A 27,490-nucleotide genomic window follows, 5' to 3' on the forward strand; every position below is an offset into this window, starting at 1 on the left:
TGATAGTTGCATACTGAACGTCTCTGCTTCTTTTAACCATGTATTAGGCTGAGGTCACACAGTATCACAGAACTGAAGAGTTGGAAGGGTCCTCAGCAGCTATCTCAGCTTAACGAACTCTCCCCTCCCTGTAACATGACTACCATATAGACATCTAGCTTCTGCCTGAAGATCTCCAAGGAGGAGGAAACCTCCCCCTCCATGGGTAGCAGCCCATTCTATAAATGACTTCAGAATACTAACAAGTGGGGGATTAGGAAAGGCCACACATAGGACATGGCATCTAAACAGTGCTTTGAGGTAAGTGGAGATTCTCTGGTTAGGGTAAGGAAAGCATTCTAGACTTGCTATTATTTACAGTTAACAGTAGTAAAGGGGCCACTTTGACTGGTATATATAGTAGATGAAAGAAAGTCAATTTGGAAATCCAGACTGGGGGAGATATATATTGTTAGCACTTTGAATTCAGAACAAGAGGAATCTATGCTTTATCCTAGCAGTATTAGGGAACCATTGAATCCTCTTGAGCAGAGGCATGATATAAAAAACCTATGCTTTAGGGAAACTAATTTGGCTGTTGTGTGGAGGATGAAATGAGAGAGGGGAGTGATTCAAGGCATGGAGAACAATTAGAAAGTTATTGCAATAATTCCCATGGCTTATTAACTAAGGTGATGGCTATGTAAATGGAGAGAAGGGGAGCAATTGGAAAGAATGGTATGGAATTTGAATCAGCAGGATCTGACAATATATTGGATGTGTACTTGATGAAGATAAAGAGAAGGTGGCTCCAAGATTTAAAATCTGAGCCAATGAAAGGATGATGGCTCCCTTTACAGAAATAGGGAAGTTAGGGGAAGGGGAGAATTTTAGAGAAAATAGAGTGTTTTAAGTTTGGCCATTGTTGAGTTTCAGATAAAAGGGGACATAGAGAGGAATGTAAGGTATTATTTCACTTTTGTCTTTGTATACCCAGTTTGTAACCCAATGCTTGTCCCTATAGTAAGATCCCAGTTAATAATTATTGAATTGAATGCTATATAAGTTCAAAGAACATGAATAAACAATTCTCAAAGGAAGAATTGCACACTCTTCACAGCCATCTGAAATTATTCTCCAAATCATTAATAATAAAAATGCAGATCAAAAGAACTCTGAGATTTTTACCTCACCCTCAACAAATTGGCAAAGATTTTAAAAAAAGGAAACAGTCAATGTTGAAGGGGCTGAAGGAAGGCAGGCTCATCAATACAGTGGTGGTGGAATTGTAAATTAGTTCCAACAACTCTAGAAAGCAATTTGAAATTATGATGGAAACATGACAAAGGTGTCTATCCTCTTTGACCTAGACGCTCAATATTTCAAGATGTATATATCTCAAGAAGATCAGACTGGAAAAAAAATCTCATGTATAAAAAAAATATTCCTAGAAGTACTTTTTTTAATCTGATAACAAGGAAGTAGAAAGAGGCAGCTATGCTTCAGTACATAAAAAAAAATTAACCTTGAATCCAGGAAGACCTCAGTTTAAATCCCAACCCAGCATAAACTTTCTATATAACCATAGGTAAATCACTTAACATTTCTTGGCAATTCTCTAACACTCTTAAGTTGCCAGCCTGCTTTGGTTCATGAATTTTCCTCACCTGAAAGTTCCCTGTGTCTAAAAACTTACAGGTATAATTCCTATGCTACCCTAAAGAACTGGAAACAAAGTAAATTGTTATTGATTTAGTGATTGGAATGTAACAGAATTTTACTGCCCAATAAGCAATAATGAATGAAAAGATTCAGAAAAATACAGCAGGATTTATATGAAATAAGATGAAGATTCCAGATAACACATAAAAGGACTATAACAATGTAAAGTGAAATAAGGAAGGCAACAAAACCGAATGCTGTATAATATAAATGACCAGATCTAGAGAAAAGTGACCAAAAGTCAATTACCTCCTTTCTCTGCAGAGATAGAGGACAGCGTGGGTAAAATGTTATTTATGTTGTTAATTGATTGATTACTTTTGCTGAAGTATTTTGTTTCTCATTTGTTTGGACTCTTTCTTTTGTAAGGACAGTGCATGTATAGACCCCATCAGCTTCCAGATGATGCCGTCTCTCCCCATGGAGGACACTGTGGAGATATTCCATCAGCTGAGCAAGCTAATAGGCTTTGCTTATGAAGCAGACCCCACCACCCCCATCCCCACATTACATTTGCAAGAGATAAAACTTCTTTCAAAAAAGGTTGGGGTCTGTCTATATTTGGAAATAAACATTTCAAAACAAAAGGCATTACTAGAAATAAAATACAGCATATTCCAAAAGTCATAGTTCAGTTTTCAGTTATTAAAGTCTCATGGAATTTTGGATACACTGTAATTTTTAAAAAGAATAGAATTCATGTCACTCCCTGAATCAATATATTCCTGTAGCTCCCTATTGCCTCCAGGATCAAATACAAAATGCTCTGTTTCACATTGGAAGTCCTTCATGGCCCAGCCCCTTACTACATTTCTAGTTTTATTATACTTTACTCCTTACCATATACTCCTTAACCCAGTAGATTTCAATGAACAAGCAATTCCATCTTTCAGTTTCATGCATTTTCTCTAGCTGTCTCAGATGATTAAACTCTCTCCCTCCTTGACTCTACCTACTAACTTCCTTGATTTAAAGTTCCAAATAAAATCCCATCCTCAACCAGAAGCCTTTCCCAACCCTCTTAATTCTAGTGCCTTCCCTCTGTTAATTATTTCCTATTAATCCTGTATAAAGCTTGCTTTGTGTATATTTGTGTGCGTATTGTTTCTGCTATTAGAATGTAAGCTGCTTAAGGACAAGTACTATCTTTTACCTCTTGTTGCATTGGGTAGGCACTTAAATGTTTATTGATTGGTCGTTTGACTGATGTATCCATCAGGCATTGGTGATGCAAAGTTCAAGTTTAAAGGAGAAGAGGTCTAAAATTATAGATTTGGGAGTCATCTGCATAGAGATGGTTATTGACCCCATAGAAGCATAACAAAGAATATAGAGATAAATGAGAAGAAAACTCAGAACAGAGCCCTGGACATTTATTAGCTGTGTGACCATAGACCAGTCACTTCATCTTTCTATGTTGCAGTTTGTAAACCTATTAAGTCATAATAATAGTACCTGCAGTTCTTATTATCACAAATTTATTTGGAGACCATTCCTTAGTACAAGTAGAGAAAGATCATTGTATTAATCTCTGTTTCTATATAATCTTCAGTCTCTCTGTATGTATTGGCTCATTTCTTTTGTTCTCATAAGCATGGATATGTCTCACTTGACCCTATTAACAATGCCCTCCCCCCACCAAACTATCATTCCATATCTATCTTCCCATTTATAGTCAAATTATTAGAGGGAAAAAATATCTTCCTTTTCTTCTTCTCTAACTTATTTCTCAAACTCTTTCATGCTAAGTTTACAGTTTCATCAGCCAATTATCTCCAAAGTTACCAATGATCTCTTAATCACCAAAACCAATGGAATTCTCTAAATCATCATTCTTCTTGATTTGTTATGCAATATTTGCTACTGCTGACCATCCTATATTCCTAGATACTCTCTTCTCTCCGGTTTTGCTTGGCAAAAATCTCCAAGGGTTTTCTTCCTTCATGTCTAAATGTGATTTCTCAGTCTTCTTTGCTGGTTTGTCATCCATGCTTAACATTCTAATTGTGTATGTATCCTAAAGCTCTCCCCGAGACCTTTTCTCATCACATACTATCCATCTTTATCTTGCTTTTTTTCTTTCTTTCTCTCTGTGTCTATCTCTATTTCTCTCTCTGTGTCTCTGTCTGTCTGACCTTACCAGCTCCTGTGGATTAAATTATCTCTATGCAGATGAATACCAGATCCTTATATCTACAACTCTCACCTGAGCTCTATCAACTATCTATTGGGAAGTTCCCATTGGGTGTCCACCACCACTAGACTGGTCTGCTACTGAACTATGTGATTCTGAATTGACCTGCTATTTTATACCTATTCTCAGAGCCATGTCTGATTATTTTAGCCAATTGCAAGATATTTCCTATGTGGAATCATTTGTCTTTATGCAAAGATCAAAGCATTTTATTACTCTCAAAAGGATGAAGGACTTTTCCAAACCTAGTTTACTTTTTTGATGGATTGATTGAAAAATTAGGGTGATGGTGGGACATCACCCTTAGATATTTATGTATATACATATAGTTATGCATACGCACATTTATGATGAATTTTGATGAAAAAGATCCATGAGGATTCAAATTCAAAATATCAACCTGAAAAATTCTCAAATGCTCAGTAAGAAAGATGTAAATGTCCCAGACATACACTCCTGACTAAATTCACATATACATATCAACTGCTACAATAATATCTTTTTCTACATTATCTTAAACATATTTTATATAGGAGAACATTATCATAAAACTCCACATTTGCTCCTTGTAAGATAGAATGGAAATACAACATTTCCTGTTTATTTTTGTGAATGAATGAATGGAAAAGTTCCATTGAATGACCTATAACTTTCCGACCTTGAACAAACCTTCCAAAAGAACCCTGACAATTTGAATTGCAAACCTTTCTAGAACTAATGATTTCTCCAAATCTCTTGAAAAAATGATTTCTTTGTATGTTTTTTTCCTTCACTCTAAAATGTTTCTTTTCATTTTGTTTCTTCTCCTGAAGTTTGCTGCCAAAGGGGTGAGGGGGAAGACTTTGACTTTTCAAGAGTTGCAGAATAGTTAATGAGTTTGGCAGATTATCAAGGTAATACATAAGCAATATTGAGACTTCAAAGAAAGGAAGTATGCCAATGGCCATGGTAAAGAAGGATATCAACTCTGATGAAATGTGTATTGATACAGCTTTTATATGGCATAACAAGGATTTACTCGTTAAAAAGTGAGAACTATAAAAGATCATATTCAACCAGTCAACAAAAATATATTAAGTACCTACTATGTATAAGACTAAGCAATGGAGGATAGTGAAAAGAAGACTGGATGTGTAGCAGACAACCTCAGTAAAAATTCCAACCTTCCTAAAGGCAATTAGGCAGTGTGCAATGGAAGAAGAGCTGGGCCTGGAGTCAAGAAGACCTGAGTTCAAATTTGGCCTCAGACACTCACTAGCTATGTGACTCAGGGTAAGTCATTTAACTTCTGTCTGCCTCCATTTCCTCAACTATAAAATGGGAATAACAATAGCACCTGCCTCCCAGGACTGTTACGAAGATCAAAGGAGATGATATTTGTAAAGCACTTAGCACAGTACCTGGCAGGCATTAAATAAATGTTTATTTTCCTTCTTGCTTCCTAATTATTTGACCTTGGGCAGGTTATTTATATTTTCTATGCCTGAATTTTTTTCTGTAAATTTGGAGTGATAACTCTTGCATTTGCTTCTTCAAACAATTGTTAGGAAGATCAAATGATATATTACAATGTACCTATGATCTCATTGTTATAGCTATTACTTTAAACTGTGCTGATTATAACCCATTCATTCCTCCCCATCCAAAAAGACCCATGTCCACTAGTTCCCTTGTTTGGCACAGAGAATCCTCAAGCTCAGGGCCTTCCTAGAGTTCTTAAAACATTTTAAGGAACCAATGAAGCAAGTGAATAATTAGTTATCCTTCAATTTCACCATGTTAGCAGTGCATCTTCTTTTATATTCATCCTTCTCTTTGATTATATAATTTAAATTGCCAATTGGTCTCCCTGCCACAAACATCTCCCTTCTCCATCCTTGACTCAGCTGCCAAAGTAATTTTCCTAGAGCACATCTGACCATTTCACCCTCTCCCACTCAATATATTAAAATGGCTCCCTATCCCCTCCATCATCAAATATAAAACCTTTTCTTTGACTTTCAAACCATTACACACATGCGCACGCGCACACACACACACACACACACACACACACACACACCCTTTTCCAGACTTATTATACCTTGTACTCCCCCATGTAGTCTGTGATCCAGTTCCACTGGTCTTCATGCTGTTTCTCAGGAATGACACTGTGCTCCATATCCTGATTCTAGGAATTTTTACTTGCTGTCTCTTTGCCCTGGAATACTCTCTGTCCTCATCTGTGTTTCTGAGTTCCTTTAAGTCCCAGCTAAAATTCCACTTACTAACAGAAGTCTGCACCTGTATCTATACCCCTTAATTCTAGGGCTTTCCCTATGTTGATCATTTTCATTTGTAGATCATGTTTGTATGTAGTAGAGTACACCAGGTCTTCCTCACTAGAATACTAGTTCCTTAAGTACAGAGACTATTTTTTGCGTTTCTTTGTATCTCTAGCAGTTAAAACAATGACTGGCATGTAGAAAGCTTTTAAAAAATGTTTATGTGACTGACTTTTTTTATTCATTATTTATAATATGTTATAGTCTGCTCATGGTCACTATGGACATCTTTATTATGTCCCAGGTGATCGTCAGCTTCAAATTTTGTGACATTATAATGATGTATGACTTGCAGATATATCATATCAATGGAAGAATATTGCTGCTAAAAAGATGGCCCCTAGGAGGAAATTGGAGGTTGTTCAAAGAAATTGTAAATTCCCAGAAGCAATTCATTCTACTGCTATCCTCTTCCTGGCCAGTTCTTAACCTAGTTCATTATTCACTACGTCTGTCCAAAATATATATATACTGATAGTAGAACAACATAGATAATCAATCCTATTATATATCAAAGTCTGGACAACAGACAACATTCTTTTTTAAATAATTATTTTATTTGTTTTCAGTGTTCTACAACCACTTCCGTATATCTTAGATTTTTTTCCCCTCCCTTCCCTTTTTCCCCCCTCCCTCTCCAATCCCTCCTTGATACAGCTTGCAATCTTATATAGGTTCTACACAGATATTCCTATTAAATACAATTTTACTTTAGTTGTGTTGCATAGAAGAATTAAAATGAATGGAAGAAACCATAAAACAAAACAAAATATAATAAAAAAAGAAAATGGTCTACTTCATCCTACAATCATATTCCATAGTTCTTTTTCTGGATGTGGAAGGCATTTTGCCTTGAGTCCATAGGGGATTTTTTAAGTCCTTGCATTGCAATGAAGTATTAAGTCTACTAGAAAAATTCCTCACACTGTGGTTGCTGCTGTGTACAAAGTTCTCCTGGTTCTGCTCCTTTCACTCAGCATCAGTTCATGTAAGTCTTCCCAGGTCTCTCTGAAGTCTTCCTGTTCATCATTTCTTATAGCACAATACTATTCCATTACATTCATATACCACAACTTGTTCAGTCATTCCGCCATTAATGGGCATCCTCTTAACTTCTAGTTTTTGGCTATAGAAAACATTCTTTTGAATGCTTATGGATTTTTAGTTGGGTAGATATTCTGTATTCTAGAAGCTGATATAATCAACACACTGTCTTCTGAAAACAAGACCACCCAGAACACCTTGTCAATAGGAAATCTTTCTTCAGTCTGAAAGTTCTACCAGATCTGTACTAAACATCTACAACAAGGACACATCTATTTTATATTTTGGTTGACATGAATGATTACTATCATTGAGCAAATCTATCTCTGTTGTTATATTCTTATGGAATCTTATATAATATGGCTACATATAGGTGAGATGCTTTGGACGACTGCCTTGAAGGTAGTGTTTTACGTATGAAATTGCATTTCCATTAAAAATAGCTAACAAACAAGAAACCCAGTGGGATCATATGTTGTCTATAGCTTTTCTTCAATTTTATAATAGTAAAGATGTGGCATACTATGGAAAATTACTCACAAAAGTCTATCTTTTTCCCTTCTGCTATGCATTGCTATGCAGGATGCCATTGATGAGTGTTTAGAGTGTTCTCACCAAAAGTTTATAGAGATAAGGAAGTAGACATATGGCTCAACAGTTATTGATATTCTCTTAATCACCCTTTATTTGCTGATAGAAGGTATAAAAATTTCTAGTAACTTTTTTACAAATTTGAAAAATATTCCTTCAACTACCTTAAGAAATCATTCTTTAATGACCTCAAAATGATTCTTCCTACAATACAGATCTCTTCTTTATATACTTAATCTAGTCTCAATGGTTTTTCCCATAAATTATTACTTAAGTACCATTCACACTTCCTCACGAAGCACATTTAGAACATTTGGGTCCAAATATGATGCTTTGATGAGGATGATGATGACGTTGTTGTTATTAACACATAATAGTGAATTAAGTTTTGTAAAGCACTTTATGACTATCTCATTTGATCCTCACAAAAACTCCAGGAGATAGGTGCTATTATTATCCTCATTTTAGATGTGAGGAAACTGAGGCAGGCAGAGGTTAACATATGATCAGGATTATATAGATAGTATGAATCTGAGTTCAGATTTGAACTCAGGTCTTCTGACTTCACCTCCAGAACTCTATCTGCTAGCTGACTTCCACTGTCCTTGACAGAAGTTAGTTATAAAAATCTGTATAAATTATCAAATAATATCATATATATTGCTTTGTAACTATCAAAATTATATATTTTGCATATGTTATTAATAGAGGCACGGGGTAAAAATCATTGGATTCAGATTCAGAAGTCATGGATTCATAGCCTTTCTTTAGGGACTGTTTTATTTTGTATTTGTACCTCAGGTCCTAGGAAATTCTTGTCACATAGTAGGCACTTAATACATTCTCCTTAATTGGTTGATAGCTAGATTGATTCTTCAAGATGTCTATCACTGAAGATAAAGTATTTTCATAGATCAGAGAAACAGGAAAAACCAGCCTCAGTAGATAATAGCAAACAAAAATTGTTGCCTTCCCAGGTGCCAAATACATACTCGAATCTAGATGCTGGGATTCACAGTACTGTATGTTAATTTGTTATGGCTTGGTTTCAACCATTTATTCTACATAATATTGAGTGTGCCAATATTGTGCTACAAACGTTGATAGGGGATTTCTCCTTCAAATGAAGGTAAGCCTGGCATCCCTGATGATGTTATGACACATATTATAAAAAGAGCACAAGATTCGTTGTTAGTAGATAGACATTATAGTTTTGGTTCTGCTACCAGCCAACTGGGGCAACTAAGTGGCAGAGTGGATAGAGTGCCAGGCCTAGAGTCAGGAAGACTCATCTTCCTGAGTTCAAATATGACCTCAGAGAATTACTAGCTCTGTGAGCTCTGGGCAAGTAACAACCCTGTTTACCTCAGTTTCCTCATCTGTAAAATGAGCTGGAGAAAGAAATGGCAAACTAGTATCATAGCCAAGAAAATCCCAAATGAGCTCATGTAGAATCAGACATGACTAAAACAACTGAACAACAAACTAACCAGCTCTATGTCTTTGGGATAGTCACAAAAGTTTTCTCATCTTCAAAAGGAAGTTGGCCAGAATCCAACCCTATGATTTTAAATCACAGTATGAGCAAGGAAATGATATCGTGATATCTTCTTAAAGTATCTGAGCAATAGTCTAGGAACAGAGACTGGGCATATGATTTCATTGTTATATAGAATTCCTGGGTGAGGAAACTCTTTATCAGTGCAGGTTATCACCTTTCCCGTAGCTTAGAATCTTAGAAAGATGGCTAACAAACTAAGAAGTTTAGTGATTTGCCCATGGTCGCACAGCCAGAATATGTTAGAGATAAGGAGTTGATCTCAAGTCTTCCTGCCATCCAGAATAGCTCTATCTACTACTATACAATTCTACCTTTTGGTAGAATTGGTGTACAATTCTTTTTTCTCATAACTGGGAGTTGGTGAGACCTTTCAAGCTACTGTCTGGGACCATGTTCATTCATGTCTTGAATGCACTAATTCACTTTATTTTCTAGTCTGACATAAATTTTGATTTTATTTTGTTTTTCCTTTTAAGCATTAAAGGTTCTGCTAATTTTTATGATGTCACTAGCTGATATTACTTTACATGGTACAACTCATCAAAAGTAAGATGTTCTAAGATCCGTTGAATGATTCAAGATAGATAAGTTCATTCAGTGAATAATTATCAATCCTCTTCTAGATGCAAGCTGTTTTTCTGGGTTCTAGATCTCTGAAGACAAAAAGGAAAGATCCTCTGCCTTTGATGAATTTATATCCTAGTGGAGACATATGATGTATGTTTGAATAGGTGCAATAGAAAGTAGGGAACAGAAATCATACAAGATGTTTTATGAGTTTTGAGGAAGGAGGAAAAGTTTCCCAAAGGAGTTTGTATTTGAGTTGAGCTTTAAAGATAGAGGATGAGAGAGAGAGATACACCTCAAAAATGATTCTGACATTTTGAACCTGGAACATTGGGAGAATGATAGTGCCCTCCTTAGAAATAGGGAAGTTTAAATTAGATACAGGTTTAAGGGGAAATGTGGTGAATCCTACTTTTAATATGTTGAATTTGAAGTACCAGTAGGATATGCAAATGATAATATTCATCAGGAAATTGGAGACATCATCTACAATGTGAAAGTCATCTACAATCACTAGCAAATTATCTGCATTGATAATTTACCTCACAGGAAAAAAATGCCAAATAAAGAGATACACATGGAACCCAGAGAAGTATATAGATAAAGAGAGCAAAAGATTGAGCCTTAGGAGGACTAGGGAAGTTGGAAATTGATGGTGATGCAGCAAAGAAGGCTGAAATGGGCTAGTTAAACAAGTAGAAGTAGCATAAGGCAACATCAGGGGGCAAGTTTATCAAGGAGGGAGCACAGTCAAAAGTATCCAAAGCTCCAAGAGGTCAAGCATGATGAGAACTGAGACAAGGTGATTTAATACAATAATTAAGATATCATACATTTTTTTTCGCTATTTCACATTTTTAAAAAAAAATTTCCTTGATCTTCAAATTTTCAATTTGAAAATACCCTCCAATAAAAAAGACCACAGTGTATTCATACCTACATATCTTGTGTATCTTTTTTTCCATGGAATTAAATGTGTTGGAGCATTTTTTTTGCTTTCTTTTGATATTGGAGTGTTACGGATGTCCACTTATCATCCCTTTTTCTTGCCACATAAAAAGCTCATCTTCATTTCCAAGTATAACATTCCATAATGCTGTCTCTTGCGCCTGTTTTCCAGAGCTTCTCATTGGTGACATATTGCAGCCTTCTCCCACCCAACATGTGACCTATATTACCTTCAGTTTAATGTACATTTTTATTCTTTGGAGACAGTTTTCCAGATCTCACTGCCATTTAGGCCATGATATAATGGTTGGAATTCTGGACTTGGAAACCTGGCTTTAAATCCCTTTTGTAACACTAGCTATTGGCATTTATTCTTAAGTTCTAAACAAAACCTAAACTACACAGAGCCTGATATATACTCAAAACTGAATAATTGCTTGTTGATTGCCTGGCTGATTTATTTCTACAGTTTTTTAGATTCCATAAGATAGCCTCTACTACTGATGCAGAGCAGTGATTCAGAGAGAAAACATGAAATGTGAGAGGTGTTTGTTTTTAATGAATACAACTAAAATATCCTTGAAATTAAAATGCACACTTCTTTTCCCCTTGCAAAATTAGAAAGGAGTGTAGGGGGAGAAAAGGAAAACAGAAACAGAAAGAGGGACAAGAGGTCTATATTCAAGAGATCACTTCCTTACAAAATCCTCACAGTTTATGCCTTAGTGAGGATTCCAAATATTTAGATGCTACAATGATTACTTTAAAAAAAATGTTCCCAAATTTAAGTGGAGATCAACATATTTTTAATGCTCCGTATTTACTGCATGTAAATACAGCAAGAAAAAAGGAAGGTCTCTGACTTGATATACTGATAGGCATTTTTCTATCAGCAAGCTGATAGAAATCATTTGAATTTTGACTCAGGAACACATGGGTAAGTGGGGAACAGGCGTGTTAGGACCTTGTTTGCCTGTATTGGCCCTTCTCACTGGGCAGTGTGCATTACCTATGGAGAAAGAAAAAAGCAAAGCAAATGTGACTGGGCTAATTCTGAGAAACCTCGTTACTTCTGATCTTTAGTGCATAAGAGGATGGCATGTATGCACAGAACAGGAGCCAAGTAAAACCTATGTGCATGGCTAAACAACACTGCTGGAATGATCAAGAGGCCTGTGGAGTCCACTGTGTTTGCAAGAAATACAGATGAACATGAAATCTCACACACAAATCTAAGGAGATTTTAGACTTTATTAAAAGAAGCATAATATCTGGAACAAGGGAGATAAATCTTATTGTATGGTCTATGACCTGGTCAAAGTATAATTGCAATATGACAGTCAGTTCTGGGTGCCACATTTTAAGAAGTCCACTGATAAACAGGTATGCATTCAGGAGGGAACAACAAGGCTAATAAGGAGATTGGAAACCACATGAGTGAGATGATTATAGGCCTTGAGTTCATCCCATATTAAACATAAACATTAAAATTGATCATGATGGGAAGAGGAAGGATTCAATGATCTGGACAGGCCCGAGAATTTAGGTCAGTCATTACCAAGGGAATAAGGTGTGTGGACAGAGCCAAGAATATTAATCACCCATCAGGCCTTTCAGGAATCTTTGTAGAAAAGAGTTCCCCCTGTCAGCAACAGCTCCTTCAACTAGAAAGAATAATGCTAGACATATCTAACCTTCCAAATGTTAATGCAGAATCCATGAGTTATTAGGTCTTTTCATTCCTGATGGATTTATCCTGGCAATCTGTTGTTTCCATGGAAACACAAGGAAAAAAATCTCTCAAAGCAGATTCCCAGCTTTTCAGAGTAATTTTTATCGTGTCTGTGCTACATCCTCTCACAAAAAGAGTTCTATGCTTAATTTCACCTGTCACCTACATGTTTTCCTCATGATTAGACCACAGACTCTTCTATGGGATAATAAATACCGCCAGATTACCAGTAATTGTGGTAGTAGAAGTGTGAACACCTCAGGTGGAGATGGAGGTACAGTAAGTTGGCTTTGTAATAATAGTAGGTGGATGGGGAGTTTTGTGGAGGATAATTGAAGAAACAGCTTCTTTATAGAATCAAATAGTGTCCTGTGGTGTAATTTCACTCCTTTTTTTGCTAGCCTGCAGGCCCCCTCCCCCTTTTTGCTTCCCCAACCAGAAATTCTTCATATCATGCTGGTTTGGTGCTAAGTGAGGCGCTTTTCTCCAAAAAGTGGATCCAAACACACATCAAAAATAACAGCTCATCCGTCACAGTTGGGAAGCGTGTATGACAAGAAAATATTTGCTTTGCTCTGGTTTTCTGTTTGGTTTGCTGACCGCTTATATCAAAAAGCTAAAACAGCTTTTTCATCTTGGTGTAGTTTAGAAAAATTTATAGGACAGCTGGTCTAAGTTTGTGGGTTTTATAAACTTAATGAGAATGTTTAAAAAAAATGTGCAGATGGGGGCAATCTCTTCTGGGGTTTGGGGCTGGTCAGAAAGTAGCCCTGTGCAAACTTGAGGAACAATGTACTTGGGGGGACATTGTTCACAAGCTGATGGAAAAGTGTTAAGGACTAATTGGCTTGAAACAGACCATCATAGGGTGTCTTTCTTTTCTGTGGAAACAGAGGATGTGGGGACAGGGTATATGTTCCTTCTCAGAGAGCTGTCCACTTTGGGGCAGGTGGTATGGGCCCTGCATCTACCTTTTTATCCATGTTTCCCTCTTTCAGATATGTTGCCCATGAACATCCCTCCCTCTCTACCTCCAATCACTTCCTGATGCAGCCCTCTCTGGGTATAATGGAAAAACCAAATCTCTCAGAAAATTCACCTGGCTCACATGCATTTGACCAAGAGAATGCTTCTGGAGTATCAAGTGTCTCGAGGAAGTTATCTTCCATTTTGATCTTTGGTGTGAACTAACCTTTTCTTAGGTTGCAAATGTACAAGAACTTGGTTTACCTTGTTCATGTGAACACAGGCACAGGTTTCAATGAAAAAAATAGTAATATTTTTCACAATTTTTATGTTTTTACTCTTTGCTATTACTAATATACGTTTCATATACTGACACATGTATATATGTGTATATATGTATGTGTATGGATATATGGATATATAAAATGTTCTGTTTAAAGTTAGTCACATAAATTATCTCTTTTGAACCTCACAACCCTGTAGGGTAGGCATTTATATTATAATATTCCTTAGCTGAGAAAAATGAGACTTTCAGAGGTGAAATTACTTGCCCAGAGTCACACCACTAATAAATGTTAAAGGCAGGAATGTTAATAATTTATTGCCACTTATCTCGCTACTTAACAAATAAATTGAAAATAGTTGCTGACATTTTTATTGTGCTTCACAACTATTAACCCATTTGAACATCCCCAAAACCTTGTGTTGCAAATATTCTTATTCAAATTTTATGGATAAGGAACCAGTTTGAGAAGTGGAAAGTGATTTAGCCAAGACTGATGTAGTGATGAAGTTGCAGAGTCCAGATTGAAACTCCTGACTCCAAATCCAGCATATATTCCTCTAAATGCATGCTCCATTTAGGTTATATGAAGGATGCCATATTTTTATACTCTAAACAACAAATGATGAACCATGAAATAATATTGATAAGATAGTTTTTTTAAAAACCTGATGATTAGTCCAAGCTACAATTTTTTTTTTCATATGATCTAGAGCTAAGTATCTTAGATAGATATGTGCCAGTAAATGTTTAACAACTGGATCTTTGAGGGAAAAATATGCATGGCATACTTTTAAGCTTGATTTGCATGATTAACATTTTCTCCATCACTTCTTTAAATCTAGACCACCAGCAATTTGGTTGATTTCTGGCTTTGCCAATTTCTGAATTGTAACTATTTGCACTGAAAATTTAGCAGTTTAGTAACCAGTATGAGCTGGTCCCAGCACAGGACAGCATGTAATTCAAGCCCTTATTTTTATAAATGAAGATACTGAAATCCAAGGAAGTATAGGCAGGAAATAGCAGAGTGCAGATCATTTGATCCCTGAGCTGGTGTTTCCAGTATGTCATGTGACCTTGATGATGACTACCTTGATGGTAAAGATGAAAATAAAATTAAAATACCTAAGAGTGTAAGAAATCTGATTAAATTGATGACCTATCATCTGTTTATGTTCAATTTAGACTTCTACTATAAGACTAGGAGTTTTCTATCCCAAACATAAATCATTAAAATGTTTATAACCACTATAATGCACAATTTCATATTGACTTAAGGCTGAATTCAGTTTAGCTCAACATGTAGAGATTCTTGCTTGCCTATTTGTTCTCAAGAGCTCAAAGTCCTGAAAAGAAATAACTGGACAAAGGTTAAGATAGCCTTCATTTCTACAAAATAATTGATGTTTCTGCAAAGGAGGCCTAGGTTCAATTTTAAGTCTTACCAGTGACTAATATGTAGGAGTGTGAGACCCATTTGATCAATTAGGTTGTCATTGGGATGTCACCACCTCTATAAGGATTTCTGATAAAATTTCTAGTATCTACAATTTTACCCCCTCCTAATTACATAACATGATAAATAAATATGAGATGTTGCTGTTATTAAAACAACAATAACTAACTACTTGTTAAAATACAAAAATACAAAATCTGCAGGATCCCCCACAGGCCAATCAGCAAATACCCAACAGTCCAATCCTAATGTAATTAAATTAATCCCCCAGAGAGGCCTTCAGAGTACTGCAATGATTTGTTTAATCCCTCAGAGGATTCCTGACACAACTCTTGGTTGGAGATTGGCCTGGTTACAAGATTGTGAATTCAAGTTTATTTCTCTGAGGCATGGATTCATAAGAGTCTAACATTCTGAGTATATGACTAACTGAGTAAAAAAAGAAGCTTTTCTTCATTATTAAATGCGTCTTCCTTCACTTTCCTTTCTTGATCAGATCAGGTTTTACATTGTTAAGGAAAATCTCCATTTGACAATAATCAAAGATACTGAATAACTTTCAGAATCAATATTTTCCCCCTCTTTTTTCACATGGAAAGGAAGTATTGTGTAGATTCACTAGAAAACAGAAGTTCCTGTCCATAAGAGAAAATGAGAGCCTACTTAGGCAAGATGCAAGAATTTCACACTTTGTGCTATGTTTTCTTGTCTACTGACTTGTAGCTGATAGACACTTAGGGATGCACTAGTGCTAGTGCCATTACTGATTTACGTATCCTCTTAGTGCCTGTGTTTCTTCATCAGCAAAATGGTGGTAAGACAATTTACATTTTTTAGGCTTCACAGAATTATATAATCTAAATGTGGGAAAGGATTTTAGAGATTACTTAGTTCGCTCATATTTGAAAAAGAACTCTTTCTTATAATATCCACAAAAAGAGATTGTCTAGGCATGACCTTAAGACCTTAAATGAGGGAAAATATGCTACCTCCTCAGGCAGCCCATTCCACTTTCATTTAGCTCCATTTGTTGGGAAAGTCTTCCTTCTATCAAGCCTGAAACTTGTTTCCCTACGTCTTATCCATTGTTCCTAGTTCTGCCTTCAGAGATCAAGCCAAACAATTCTGAATCCCTCTTGCACATGGCAGACCTTCAAAGTCCTTGAAGACAGCTATTCTGTCCCCCTACCTAAGTCTTCACTTCAGTGGGAAGCTAGACGGGAGTAAACAATGCTACAAGGCATGTCAAAATCCTTTTGTACTATTAGGATAAAATTCAGTGAATGCTTTTAAGTTAACAGTATTATTTGAGGGGATAAAAGATTGGGTTAATTTGACTAGAATTTGAAGTGCATTAGGGTCTGGTCTGTAGCTTCCCATTCTCCCCAAAGCATAAACATACAACTATTCAACTGTCACTAGAACTTTTTTTTTCCTTTTGGTCTCCTACAGGATCTGAAGGATAATAATATTGTAGTAGGTACAAATAAATAAGCTGTCTTGCAAGTAGTTAGTTATTGTTGTTTTAATAACAGCAAATATAGCCCCCTTAGCAAGAACGACACATCATAATTAGTTCTCTAAGTGTACCTTCCAAAAATAGGTCTTGGGGGTTGCTGTTTAAATTTTTTTTTTAAACGAGGGTAGTAAAATCCACAGATGTGGACAATCATAAACCTTTAGATGAGACTTGATTTCCTTGATGTCTGATGATAAAATCCTCTAATAGCCATGCACAGATGCAGGGCCTATTTGCTGTCCTGTCAAGTCAGGCCATGTGGAACCAAACCTAAAAACAACCAGGAAAGGACTAATGATGTCCGTAGCCTCTGCCAAGAGGCACTTACAAATGTTCTCTTTGACGTGGAAGGAACATAATGATGCTAAATTCCTTCTAACTTTATTGTTTTGTCAAAGGCGGGCATTTACAGCTGAGGATCACATTCCCCAGATTGTCAATTAGGTTTATGCAGATTTACACAGACTTTGTGGGCCTCTGCTCTCCTTACTAATCTAAGAGCAGGGGTGGCAGAAGAGACAAATGATGCCCATGTCACATCCAAGACTAATAACTTTCTCAGAAGTACAGTTCTTCCTATTAAGTATGAAGGGTATTTTTTTTAAGAATTCATTTTCTATGTTACTTTGGATTAGATTACGTGATTTTACTTTGTAAAGTACTTTTACAAAACTCACATTTGGTTCACACAGCCCTGTCAGGTGGACAGATTAGGCCTGGATATCTCCATTTTACAGATGAGAAGAAAAAAAATAAGCTTCAAGAGGTTAAGTGACTCGTTTCAGGTCACAGTCAGTTGACTGCTAGTCTGGTGTTTCTTCCACATGATACATTCCTTAATAATTCATTCTGAATGTTCAAATAAAGCTCAGATTACACTAGAAAGAATTTGCCAAAGCAGTGGAATACCAAGAAAAGCATGTGGGGAAGCCTGACCAGAGAGACAAGGACTAAATTTAGAGACATGCCCACCATTAGGTGGTGGGAGAAGGTGAGGAGCCACTGAAAACAGTTTAGAAAGAGGAAGCAGTGAGATAAGCAGTAGAGGAGGTGTGACCCATGGTAATCTGCATATATCTACCTTGAGGAACTAGAAGATAAGCAAGGATGAATTTGGAATCCAATTTTCATATATTCCTATGATCTCTTTTAGGACAGGTGCAGTAGAATTTGAAAATACTGAATCTCCAAGATACCTATTAGTAGTGAACTATAAGCAGTCGTGGGGAGGAAAGCAGTGACTAGATCTATACCCAGGAAATACTTAGGAAATATACTTAGGAAACCCCTAAGACAGAAGGATGAGACAAACCCCTAAACCAGGGGGTTGCCCTAAGAATTGAACCCTACCTCATGGCACATCTGGAAGAAGCAGCTAGAAAATAATTCATACTGATAAATCCTTTTAAAGTTTACAAAGGTCTTTTTTTATTTTCATCATCTAGTAAGGTACCCAAAATTGCCCTCAATTTAGGATCCTAGGATCAAAGAACATGAAAAATTGTAAAGAAGATTTGGAAGGAACCTTAGAAATAGTCCAATCCAATCTCCTTATTTAGTAGGGGAAGAAGCTGATACCCAGTCTCTCTCATCTCTCTGTCCCTGTCTTTCTCTGTCTCTTACTTTTGCTCTCTCTCTGACTCTCCAAATTATATATCTATATCAATATATGTGTATATATACATGCATACATACACACATATGCAATCTTCTACTATATTGTAGCTATATTATATATGTATATATTTATATAATCCCCTACAGTAATATGTAGATATAAATATATACTTCCCACTGCTACATAATCTATGTGCATACACACACATATATATGGAGAGAGAGAAGTTGAGACAACATATATGTATATATGTGTATATGTATAGATAGATAATAGATAGATAGATAGATAGATAGATAGATAGATAGATAAATAGATAGACAGATAGACAGACAGATTCCCTTGGTTTTCAACTAAGTTCAAGTTCCACATCATTGATTGATGGACATCTGCTTCTGGAAATTTCATAAGACCCTTGAACACAACTAGTCCAAAGGAAAGATCATCTCAACTTACCACCATCCCTCTTCCTAACTTCCTTTATTTTTCTTTTTTAGGATATAATCATCCTTCCTATCCCCTAGGATTGTAAACTTGACTCTTCCCTCTTCCTCACTTTCACATCCAACAGTTATTAAATCTTATAGATTGTAACTTTAAAATAATACTTGCATTCGTTCCTTTATTTCCAACTATACTCTGCCATTCTAGTTAAGACTCTTATCATTTCTCACTTGGACTACTGCAATGACTTCCTAACTGAGCTACCTGCTTAAATATCATCCTCTCTGGTCTATTTTAGCACAGAGTTGCCAAATCAGTCTTCCTAAAGCACAAATTTAGCCATGTCAATCTTTCAAAAATCTTCAGTGGCTCCCTATTCCTTTTGAATAAAATAAAACTGTCCACCCTGATGTTTTAAAGCCTTTCAAAATCATACTCTACCTTGCCCTCCAGACTGATTTCACATTCCTTCTCTCCACATACTTTACATTCCACCCAATCTAGTCTACTTGCTGTTCCTGGAGCTTGAAATTCTATCTCAGGCTGTCCCACATTCTTAAAATACATTCCCTCCTCATTTCTGCCTTTTTAAAATGTCTTTATTTTCCTCATCAAGGCTCATGTTAGCTGGCAATCTACTGAAACATACCCTGATCTTCTGGTTACTTCTGTTCCCTCCTTCCTCATGTTATTTCAAATTTAATTATCACAGTTTAGGTGTTGTAACACTCCCTCCAGTACAATGTATTGATGGCAGAGTTATCTTTGTATTAAGAACATTTAGCACAGTTGTTAGTAGAATAGATGCCTAATATTATCTTTAACTGAATTCCCCAGTGAGACAAATAATATCTATCAGAGTCCATGGGTTCAAGTCCAGGCCCTCTGACTCCAAGTGCTAGTGAAATAGTATATAAAGAGAAGAGAAGGGAAGGGGAGGGAAGGGGAGGGAAGGGGAGGGAAGGAGAGGGAAGGGGAGGGAAGGAGAGGGAAGGGAACACACACACACACACACACACACACACACACCCCTAAATTTTAAGAAATAGCTAGACTAAAACTAAAAGAAAAAAGAGAGAAGAGACTATCAAGAAGAGGCTGATCAACAGAGTCAAACAAAGGTAAAGAAAAGGTAAAGAAAAGGACAAGTATCTTTGTCAGTTAAGTGATCATAATTAATTTTGGAAAGGATAATTTCAATTGAATGATGTGGCTGGTGTCAGATGGTAGAGACTTAAGAGAGGAAGCAGAATGGAAGTAAAGGGGTTGATAACATGCTTACTAACTTTTGAAGTTCTACCACAAAAGTGAAGAGAAATATCGGATGATAGTGAGTTTGGATGAATCAAGTGAAAGGCTTTTGAGCATGACATATAAGGAAGTATCCAATGAACAGGGCTTCATTGAAGAAAAATGAGAGAGAATAGGATGATAGAAGGGGCAGTCTCCTGGAAAAGATGCGATGGAGTGGAATCACTTGTGCAGGGCTTGCCCTAGGAAGGAAAAAGACCTTCAACTCTTTTGGAAATAGGGATGAAAGGAATAGTGGCATAAGGCATCTGAGTGATGTGAGGTAAAGCCCTCTCTGTGAGTGGCCCAATTTTTTTTCAATTAAATATAAAGCAAGGGTTTCAGCTGAAAGAGTAGGAGGAGGGGGCGGAGCCAAGATGGCGTAGTAGAAAGACGCACATACACATAGCTCCGAACCCACAACCCATAGAACAACTACAAAGAAGTAACTCACGGCGAATTCTGCACCCAGAGGCCACAGAACATTGGAGCGAGGGAGATTTCTGTTCCGGAGAGACCTGCAAACCTCTCGTAAAAGGTCCTTCTTGCTGCGGACTGGGCTCGGGGACTGAGAGCTGAGTACAGCCCTGCCGTGGCCGCGGCACCGAGAGGAACAGATCCGAGCGGGCTTCAGGGACGGGATCTCCAGCGGCCGCACAAGTACCTCCACCCACAGGTGATGGGGGTCAGTGAGAGAGTCCCTTTGGCTGGTCGAGGGGGGAGTGGGGTGCCCCCATGGCTCGGGCCCCCTCGGGAGACAGAAGCTGAGGGGCAGCGGCAGACCAGGGCTCTCCAAGCAGGCAGGAGCCTGGATCCATTGTTGAAGGTCTGTGCATAAACTCCCTGAGGGAACTGAGCCTGAGAGGCAGCCCTGCCCTCACCTGAGCATCTGAATTTAATCTCACACTGAATAGCAGCCCTGCCCCCGCCCAAAGCCCTGAGGCTGGAAGCAGCATTTGAATCTCAGACCCCAAACACTGGCTGGGAGGATCAGGAGGTGAGGTGGGTGTGAGGAAAATATTCAGAGGTCAAGTCACTGGCTGGGAAAATGCCCAGAAAAGGGAAAAGAAATAAGACTATAGAAGGTTACTTTCTTGGGGAACAGGCATTTCCTCCCTTCCTTTCTGATGAGGAAGAACAATGCTTACCATCAGGCAAAGACACAGAAATCAAGGCTTCTGTGTCCCAGCCCACTCAATGGGCTCAGGCCATGGAAGAGCTCAAAAAGAATTTTGAAAATCAAGTTAGAGAGGTGGAGGAAAAGCTGGGAAGAGAAATGAGAGACATGAAGTCAAAGCATGAACAGCAAATCAGCTGCCTGCTAAAGGAGACCCAAAAAAATGTTGAAGAAAATAACACCTTGAAAACTAGCCTAACTCAATTGGCAAAAGAGGTTCAAAAAGCCAATGAGGAGAAGAAGGCTTTCAAAAGCAGAATTAGCCAAATGGAAAAGGAGATTCAAAAGCTCACTGAAGAAAATAGTTCTTTCAAAATTAGAATGGCACAGATGGAGGCTAAGGACTCTATGAGAAAGCAAGAAATCACAGAACAAAGCCAGAGGAATGGAAAAATGGAAGATAATGTGAAATATCTCATTGGAAAAACAACTGACCTGGAAAATAGATCCAGGAGAGACAATTTAAAAATTCTGGGACTACCTGAAAGCCATGATCAAAAGAAGAGCCTAGACATCATCTTTCATGAAATTATCAATGAAAACTGCCCTGAGATTCTAGAACCAGAGGGCAAAATAAATATTCAAGGAATCCACAGAACACCACATGAAAGAGATCCAAAAAGAGAAACTCCTAGGAACATTGTGGCCAAATTCCAGAACTCCCAGGTGAAAGAGAAAATATTGCAAGCAGCTAGAAAGAAACAATTCAAGTATTGTGGAAATACAATCAGGATAACACAAGATCTAGCAGCTTCTAAATTAAGGGATCAAAGGGCATGGAATAGGATATTCCAGAAGTCAAAGGAACTAGGACTAAAACCAAGAATCACCTACCCAGCAAAACTGAGTATAATACTTCAGGGGAAAAATTGGTCTTTCAATGAAATAGAGGATTTTCAAGCATTCTTGATGAAAAGACCAGAGCTGAAAAGAAAATTTGACTTCCAAACACAAGAATGAAGAGAACCATGAAAAGGTGAACAGCAAAGAGAAGTCATAAGGGACTTACTAAAGTTGAACTGTTTACATTCCTACATGGAAAGACAATATTTGTAACTCTTGAAACATTTCAGTATCTGGGTACTGGGTGGGAGTACACACACACACATGCACACACGCACACACACATAGAGACAGAGTGCACAGAGTGAATTGAAGAGGCTGGGATCATATCTTAAAAAAAAAATGAAATCAAGCAGTGAGAGAGAAAGATATTGGGAGGAGAAAGGGAGAATTGAATGGGGCAAATTATCTCTCATAAAAGAGGCAAGCAAAAGACTCATTAGTGGAGGGATAAAGAGGGGAGGTGAGAGAAAAACATGAAGTCTACTCTCATCACATTCCACTAAAGGAAAGAATAAAATGCCTACTCATTTTGGTATGAAAACCTATCTTACAATACAGGAAAGTGGAGGATAAGGGGATAAGCAGAGTGGGGGGGGATGATAGAAGGGAGGGCATGGGGAGGAGAGTGCAATTTGAGGTCAACACTCATGGGGAGGGATAGGATCAAAAGAGAATAGAAGTAATGGGGAACAGGATAGGATGGAGGGAAATATAGTTAGTCCTATACAACACAACTATTATGGAAGTCATTTGCAAAACTACACAGATTTGGCCTATATTGAATTGCTTGCCTTCCAAAGGGAAGAGGTGGAGAGGGAGGGAGCTAAAGAAGTTGGAACTCAAAGTGTTAGGATCAACTGTAATGTTCTTACCACTAGGAAATAAGAAATACAGGTAAAGGGATATAGAAAGCTATCTGGCCCTACAGGACGAAAGAGAAGACAGAGACAAGGGCAGAGAGGGATGATAGAAGAGAGAGCAGATTGGTCATAGGGGCAATTAGAATGCTTGGCATTTGGGGGGGGAGGGGAGAAAAGGGGAGAAAATTTGTAACCCAAAATTTTGTGAAAATGAATGTTAAAAGCTAAATAAAAAAAAAAAAAGAAAGAAAGAGTAGGAGGAGAGAGACCATGGGAAATTTGAGGAGGGATAAAAAGTTCTAGAAAAGTTTCTGTGGTGAAGTAGGTAGTGAATAAGGGAGGGAGGGATAAAAGAATTGCTTTGATGCAATGAGGCCTCAATTGAGATTATGTAACATCAATCTGCAGAGAATATAGTCATCATGGTTTTGTGCTTTTTTCTCAACCACCCATGAGTAGCAACAAGAGAAGTTGATGGCGTGAGTAATCCAAGACTGAGACTTGACAGGGTGAGGTTGGCTATTGTCTTGAAAAGGGAACAAGAGACTCAAGGGAAGAGAACCACTTATTCTTGAACTGGTATATGAAGAAGCCAAAAGGTGCAAGAAAAAATAGAATAGTGTAGCCAGTGCAGAGGTGATGGTACAGGAAAAATATGAGAGGTGGAGGGACTGAAGCTTGTGGAGTTGCAAGTCAGAGGGAGAGGTGGAATGGCAACAGATTGTGATCAGATAAGGGAATTTCAGAGCTTATAAATATGAATATGAAACACTTATGGGTGATGACAAGATCAAGGGCATGACCATCTCTGTGTGTAGCTGTACTTAGAAGAAAAGTAGAAAATAGGAAACAAGTAAGTTGAGGAACTAGGATGTTAGGGTATGTGAGCATCCACATGTATTTGACATTCCCTAGTATGAAAATGGTGTCAGGAAGGGAAAAAAGACTAGAACCAGATTCTGAACTCAGTAAGGAAAAAGAGTGTCTTGGAGGTCAGTAGACAATAGCTGCCAGAATTTTAATTAGTTGGTAGTTGTGGATGGAGTGAAATTCAAAGGAAGAGAAGTTACTGAGTGATGCCTTAGAGACTGAGCTTGGAAATGGCAATGGGGAGGAAGCTTTTTTTTTTTTTTCAGTTTCCCTGCTACAATCAGTGGGTATGGTATTGTACGAGTAGAAGTATAATCTGTGCTGAAAAGAGTGGCTGGGGAGGCTGTGTCATCTGAAGGGAGCCAGGTCTTACTGAGAGATCAAAGAAGAAATAAGTGGGTAAGGAAAATATTTAAGAGGAAAGTGAGAGAGTTATCTATGAAACAAGCATTCCAGAAAGCACAGTGGAAAGGGAGGGTAGTTTTAGAATGGAACATCATTGGGGCTGGACTAAGGGGCAAGAAAATGAAAGGTCAGATACTGGGCTATGGAAAATGGGATTTGAACAACAGCTCAGGGTTCAGATTCACTGGGAAGGGTGGGTTAAATATGATTGGATGGGAGTTTGTTAGTGATCAAGGAATGAATTCAAGTAGATTACCAATATCCCTAGGAAGTTTGTTCTCCAGAAAAAATCTCCTTATGGAGTTAGACAGCTCAGGTGAGGGGAAAGGGATGAGGAACTGATAGAATTAGAGTTCTTTTCTTTAACTGAAGGCAGTCTAGACCAGGCCAAGTGATTGGTGGAAGGAGCATTATAGAATTGTTCTTCTGTCCACTGCAAACAGGCAGGGTCTCCAGCAAGCAGAAATCATCTAAGATGCAATTACATGCGTGTATCTGTCCTCTGCAGACTATTAATCCATCCATAAAATGGACATAATAGTAGTATTTACTCACTAAGCTTGTTGTTAGGAGAAAGTAATGTATGTTCAAAGGACTGTACAAACTTAAAATTATATAAATATTAGGTGTAATTAGTTATTATTCATAATTTTGTTTTCTCTTTCATCTCTAGAAGACTTCTACCAAATTCCTTAAAATAATTGTGCATTGAGAAAATTGTGCAATACTGTCACTTCCTTTGAAGAGTTCAAGAGTTTTGACCTCTATAGGTGATACTGAAAGAATATCACCAAGTAGTGCAGCTGTCAACTGATCCAGTTGCTTCAGTAAATGATAATGCTCAAGTCCCTGACAGGAGCAAACAAAAATCACCACCAAGAAGAACTGCTATTAGGAGGATTGGGAATGGAGAAAATAGCTAAGAGGTGATAACATCAAGAGAGTTGCAATTGGGAGCTATTATTTATTAAAGGTACTTCTCAAGGTTGCCATCCTTATCCACCACCCCAACATGATTCTCCTTTGAAAGAAACTAGATCATTGTCTGCTTTCAGGGAGTGGGTATTATATGTTTTCCTGAACCTGGGTGGTCAGAGACCCAGAAATGTAGGTAAAGGCTTAACCCAGTTATAGAATGCTGGATCCCTGAAAGGACAGGGGTACATTTCAAGGAAAGAGGGAGATAGTTATTTTGAAGAAGTCAAAAGAATAGAATTTCAAGAAGTATGATCTTTGGTGTCAAATATAACAGAAAGATTAAAGAGAACAATAGATAAAATAGTTGGTTTATTTCATTGGTCACATCCAAGAGCCAACAACTCCATCAAGTACATAGGCTATTATTATTATTATTATTATTATTATTACTACTGCCTCCACTTTTTTTTCAGATGAGGGACCTGAAATGGAGGATAAATGATTGGTCAAACAGTTCAGCACAAAGCAAGAATTACAACATGTGTCTTAAACATGTTAACCATGATTTCTCGGATATCCATCTAAACATTTTGCCTATCTTTAGATGACTACTCACATGATTTCCTAGTCCCGGTCCTTAGAAGTCTTTCTCTGATTTTTTTGAGTGATCTGATGTTTCCAAGATCTTTGATGGGGAACTTCTAAAGACAAGGTTCCTAGTCTTTCCTAACTACTAAATTATCTTGCCCTAGCTACTCTTATTGTCCAAATCAATTATGGACCTAGATACTTCCCACTGAATAGCCCCTGGCAAATGTAGGGCTTTTGGCTAAGAACTGAAGAGCAAGTGAAAATATATAGGCAATATAATATTTTAAAAGATAACTTTGAAATAAGATACAACTGACTGAATAGCTTCCCAGAATATATTTTGCTACTACTGTACTATATCACTTGAAGGCACTTTGAAGTCTGCATTCAAATATGCAGTTGTTTGAATGTGGTGCAACAGAATCTGCTATGAAATTAAGGCAAATGGATATCCAAGCCAGGCAGATACTAATGATAGGTGAACCTTGAAAGACTCAGAGTTTGGGGTTTGTTTAAATGATCTTCCAAAAGTTTAGCTATTTATCCCAAGCTTATCCAAATGATCTGAATTTCATCCACATGCAAAGTTGTGCTAAGAAACTTGTGAGAATTGGCTTTCCCAGGAGATTTCTCTTTCTACTCTTGGCCAGAAATACCATACAAACTTTCTCAGGATATCTCAACCAACTTGTTCCACATGAACTGGGACGAAAGAAATAAAGTACTTATTCAGGCATATGAAGAGGTCAAAAAAGGTAAACACTAATGATGGGTATGGGGAGCTGGCTTCCCATTCAAATTACACAGATTGAATCATTACCATTTCAAAGAATTATAGAAGAACTTTAGAAAAAAAATTATTTTAATACTTGAAACAATTGTGATTGATTTTGTTTTTTCTAAATAAATGGTGGCAGCTGTATTGCTGCAAGGGGAAGAACAGTGAAGTTGGAATAGTGAATATGGAGTCCCAGGACCTGTATTCAAATTCTAGTTCTTCCACATACTGCTTGTATGACTTTCATCAAGTCATTTAGCATCCCTGGGCCCTAGTCTATTCATCAGTAAAATGAAGGAAGTGGGCTAGATGTCGTTGAAGGTTCCTACCTGCTCCTGATAACTGATATCATGCCCCTAAAAATTATAATAACTAGGTGACTCAGTGGATAGAAGGCCAGGCCTGGAGTCAGGAAGACCTGAGTTCAAATCTGGTCTCAGACACTTACTCGCTGTGTGACCCTGGGCAAATCACTTAACCCTGCTGTCTCATTTTCTCATCCATAAAATGAACTGGAGAAGGAAATGGCAAAACCCTCCAGTATCTTTGCCAAGAAAATCCAAAATGGGGTCACAAGGAGTCAGACATAACTGGAAATGATTGAACAGCAGCACAAATTGCAATATATTCTTCAATGGGACTCTTTTTCCAGTTGAATGCTGTATGACTAAAACTTGATGTGGAAATCTTAGGAAAAGGAAAAAGAAGGGTCACCCAAAATAAAAAGATCCAAAGACAAATGAGAGAAAATGGTAATATTTAGTCTGGAAAGGAGGAGGCTCTAGAAAATCAAAATGGAATCAG

The sequence above is a fragment of the Notamacropus eugenii genome, chromosome 1, assembly GCF_028372415.1.
Source record: "Notamacropus eugenii isolate mMacEug1 chromosome 1, mMacEug1.pri_v2, whole genome shotgun sequence".
In the NCBI taxonomy this organism is placed as follows: Eukaryota; Metazoa; Chordata; class Mammalia; order Diprotodontia; family Macropodidae; genus Notamacropus; species Notamacropus eugenii.